Source organism: Neoarius graeffei, chromosome 19 (genome assembly GCF_027579695.1).
Source record: "Neoarius graeffei isolate fNeoGra1 chromosome 19, fNeoGra1.pri, whole genome shotgun sequence".
NCBI classification, from domain to species: domain Eukaryota; kingdom Metazoa; phylum Chordata; class Actinopteri; order Siluriformes; family Ariidae; genus Neoarius; species Neoarius graeffei.
In genome coordinates, this window is record NC_083587.1 from 3,024,759 (window position 1) to 3,029,422 (window position 4,664).

At 43.9% G+C, this 4,664-nt stretch overlaps 1 long non-coding RNA gene across 1 annotated transcript; it reads right to left on the minus strand.

Annotated features, from left to right (window-relative positions):
• Positions 1–3,392: 3,392 nt before the first annotated feature.
• On the minus strand, positions 3,393–3,911 carry LOC132867816 (uncharacterized). The gene is made up of 2 exons (XR_009650780.1): positions 3,731–3,911; positions 3,393–3,452 (listed from the first exon to the last, which is right to left on the minus strand). It is a non-coding gene; the product is annotated as an uncharacterized LOC132867816 (long non-coding RNA).
• Positions 3,912–4,664: the final 753 nt, after the last annotated feature.

A 4,664-nucleotide genomic window follows, 5' to 3' on the forward strand; every position in this document is an offset into this window, starting at 1 on the left:
TATACAGCACAGAATATACAGAACCGGTCAAATGCCATGGGCTGTATTGCACAGTAGTATAGCAGCAGTGAGTGAGTGGAGGTGTGCTGTTCAGACCTGTGGATTAGTTGGCGGAGGCAGTGAGTGCTGTGAGTTCAGTAGTGTGATAGCTAATGGGAAAAACTATTCCTCAGCCGGGTTGTGCGGGCATACAGAGTTCTGTAGCGCTTTCCAGGGGGTAAAGAGTCCGTGTCCAGGACGGGTTGGGTCCTTAATAATGTTTTTGGCTCTGCGGGTGCACTGAGAGTGATGGATTTCTTCCAGTGATGGAAGTGGAGTGCCTGTCATCCACTGAGCTGTTTTTATGATGTGCTGCAGGGTCTTCTTATCTTCCAAGGTGCAGCCCAAGTGATGCAGTGCGTGATCAGTGACTCTATTGCGCACCTGTAGAAGTTCATCAGCGGCTGTTGAGGCAGTTTTGCTTTCCTCAGAGTCCTCAGGAAATGGAGCCTCTGAAGACCTTTTTTAGACAGTGCCAAAGTGTTTGGGGTCCATGATGGGAGTCAAGAGCCACGCAGAACAACACACTGCACTGTCTAAAAGACCCATTATTATTTAATTTAGTAATCAATCTTCTCTTAGCATTTCTCTTAGCAGGGACAAACTGTCAATAAAGACACAATATAAAATCTCCTTCACCGAACATCAGTTGACACCACCAGCTAACACCAAGGGCGGATCTAGAAAAATATTTATGGGGTGGCAAGAGGGGGGCAGGAATTTTTGAGGGGTGGCAATGTATTACAGATGTATATACAGTTAGGTCCCTATATATTTGGACACTGACACAAATTTTGTTTTTTTACCTGTTTACTGAAACATATTCAAGTTATAGTTATATAATGGACATGGACATAAAGTCCAGACTTTCAGCTTTCATTTGAGGGTTTCCACATTAAAATTGGATGAAGGATTTAGGAGTTTCAGCTCCTTAACATGTGCCACCCTGTTTTTAAAGGGACCAAAAGTAATTGGAAAATTGACTCAAAGGCTATTTCATGGGCAGGTGTGGGAAATTCCTTTGTTATGTCATTCTCAATTAAGCAGATAAAAGGCCTGGAGTTGATTTGAGGTGTGGTGCTTGCATTTGGAAGATTTTGCTGTGAAGAAAACATGCAGTCAAAGGAGCTCTCCATGCAGGTGAAACAAGCCATCCTTAAGCTGCGAAAGCAGAAAAAACCCATCCGAGAAATTGCTACAATATTAGGAGTGGCAAAATCTACAGTTTGGTACATCCTGAGAAAGAAAGAAAGCACTGGTGAACTCATCAATGCAAAAAGACCTGGGGCCTCATTTATAAAACTTTGCGCGGGATTTACACCAGAAGATAGCATGCGCATGAAACTCAGAATGTGCGTGCGCACAGAAATATTCTGATTTATAAAACCATGCGCATGCACTTTCCATGCCAATTTCCCTTTATAAATCACAATCCACTCTAAATTTGCGGCACCTGTGCGCACCTCAAGACACACCCACAATTGCCTATAAATATTCAGCGAAACGCCCTTAATGAATATTGATATCTGTGGACAACATGCCCAAAACAGAAAGAAAGACAAAGAAGCACAACTTCACCGACTGTGAAGTTGAAGTGCTAGTAGATGAAGTGGAGCAGCGTCGAGCTGTTTTGTTTGGAGGCCATAGTACAGGAGTTACAAATGTGAAAAAAACATGTGAATGGCAGCATGTGGCCGATGAGGTCAATTCTGTAGCTTCACAAGGCCGTACTATGGCAGAGGTAAAAAAAAACCGGTACGACATAAAGGTGCTGGGCCACATGAACCAGCTGAGGACTCGGGTATGTAATTTTTTTTTGGTTGTGTATCAAGGAACCACCTCACATTTCACGTGTGCCCCCTTGTTTGAAATGGGTGTGAAATTAATTTAAATGAGTCTTCATCCAGAAAAAGTATTTTATTAACAAAAAAATTCCCTTGCAGTTGCTGGGTGTGCCAGTGAGGCCAGCAGTGTGTTGGCTGCAGCAGCGGAGGTCCCAAGGACATCCACGGCCTCCGATACATGTGCATCCATGCCGAAACCAGCCACCAGCGCCCGTGTCCTAACAGATGCAGTGCTGCAGGTGCAGCGGGAACATGTGGATGCCGTCCGCGAGGTCGCCCGGGAGTTAAAAGAAATAAAAAATGAGTTGTCTGCATTAAATGCCAGCATTAAAGAATTTCTTAAAAAGTAATAATTTGTTTCCATACCTAATTATTTACAAGCGGCGCATCACCTCCTCGCGCTGGCGCACGGCTCCTTCGTTTGGGTGGAATGCCTGGGGATAGGGATCGGGGTCAAGATCAAGGTTGACTTCTTCAGCTTGCAAAGGCACGTTTTGTAGTTGTGCCACATTGTGCAGCACAGCACAGGCCCTAACAATCCTACAGACCTTTTTGGGTCTGTAACATAGCGCTCCCCCAGTGGCATCCAGACAACACCATCTGCCCTTCAGGAGCCCGATGGTACGCTCCACAACAGCGCGCACCTGGCTGTGACGCAGGTTGTAAGTGGTCTCCTCAGGTGTTTGGGGGTTCATAAATGGCGTGAGCAGCCACCGGTTCAGCGGATACCCACTGTCACCTACAACATAACTGAATGAGTAAAGGGTTGAATATTTAGAAATGGTCTAAGAATGGTTACAAATACTTTCAGGATTTACGCATTAATCACCCGCACCCAGACGCCAACCATCGCGCACAGCTCCAGCATCCAGTCTCCGCCCAACACTGCTATGTCTCAATATAAATGAATCATGGGTTGAACCAGGCCACCGGGCGACAACATTTGTAAGGACCATGTCCGCGTCACATATAACTTCCCAGATAGCAGAGGGTCGTTGATTCGACGTGGAATCATCGGCATGTTCTTCGACCTATATGCCGTCGAATCACCGTCGATCACCGACGTTGATTCAACACCGCTTTGCTCATATGAGTTTCCGTTGAAACGACGTTGAAAAGTGGCTGGTGGTCGACAGAGAATAGACCCCCTTTCACCCTTTATTCAACTACGTATTTCGGTCGATTTATAGTTGAATTTTCGGCGATGATTCATCCAACTTTACTTCCTGTTTTATGTACAACAGGAAGGCTACAAATTAAGCAAAACAGGCTAAATTAAACTAGCTAACAATAAAGCATCGGGGCTCTTGCCTAGGATGAACACACACATGCATACTTCAACCATGAAAGTGAAACTTAATTTATATCAATGTGCGTAGGCTACGTCCTGTTTAATGTACAACAGGATATAAAAATGCATGCAACAATGCACCTCTCCTAATGTTTGTCAAGCTATCTAATGAGGCATAACTTTTAACATTTATAAGGAACAGAACACACTTGAACAAGTTCTTAGAAACATTTTATGATTTATTTATAATTGTGGCCTATTCCTCCTGCGGCGCAGACCTGTACATGGAAACAGAAAAACATAACCAAAATTAATTTGATGCAGCATTGATAAAGAAAGTCAGCAGTAGGCTATGGGTTTCTAAATGCCACCCTACCTCATTATTTGGACATGGGGAAAAACTATATTTAAAATCCAAAGAGGGATGGAGGGAGGAAAATTAAAACAAAAGAAAGAAATGAAATATAGAGTAGAGAATATTTGATAAAATTAAGGATGTTTTTATTCAGTAAACATTTAAAAAAATGTTCTACAACACTCTAGCCTAGTGACTTACCAGTAACAAAATAGACTTGAAGTATTCAGATCCGCTCTGCATAAAGCAGCTAAATACTCTCTCTGCCTCCTGGCAGAAAGCTCCTTGGTTTGCTTGTGTCTCAATCACAGCTGGTATTCTGTAGAAAGACTTCTTTTCACCTTTCCCATCAGCTTTGTTAGAACCCTAACACAGCACAAAAGTTTAGCATTGTAGGTTTATGATGAACCAATGCCTCGTGGGTTCACATACCGCGCGCTGCCTTTATTTCCCCCAAATCACGAGTTTGTTGGTCTTCCAATGTGGCGCAGGGTTTGTTTACTTCCGGTTTCGGGTGACGTCAGTGAAAGGGGTCTAATGGGGGCATTACCGCCACCCACTGGATTGGGGTGTAAAGCAGTCTGAACAAAACGTGTAAACATAAACATAGGAGAAATGAACCCGTTTTTCTAACTCGTCCTCACTTAGTCTACTTTTCTTTTTTGATTAGTCTGGATTTGATATTGTAAATTTAAATGTGAATCAATGTATATTCATCGGACATGAACAAATGAATAAATCTTGAGTAATCTTGAGGGGCGTGTGTGTCCGGGGCGCGGTGTCGCGGGGGGGGATCGAATGAACCCTCCGATCCCCCCTGGCTACGGGCCAGAATTAGCATCCTACCAATGTTGAAAACTGGCCGGCAAAAGTGACGATGGTTCAACGTCGTATATTCAACCTTCTCTGACGGTCGACAGATCAACCTTTACCCACGTTGATTCAACAGTGATAAATCGACCCTCTCAGACGGCGGAGAAATCGATGTTTCATGGCGCCGTTTCAACGTTGATTTTCTGACGTACGACGGAAACCGACCATTCTGACCAAAACTCTACGTCGTTTCAACGACCCTCTGCTATCGGGGTTGGACATTGAGGGAATGAAAATGCTTCCTGTTAACAAAGGCAAATTC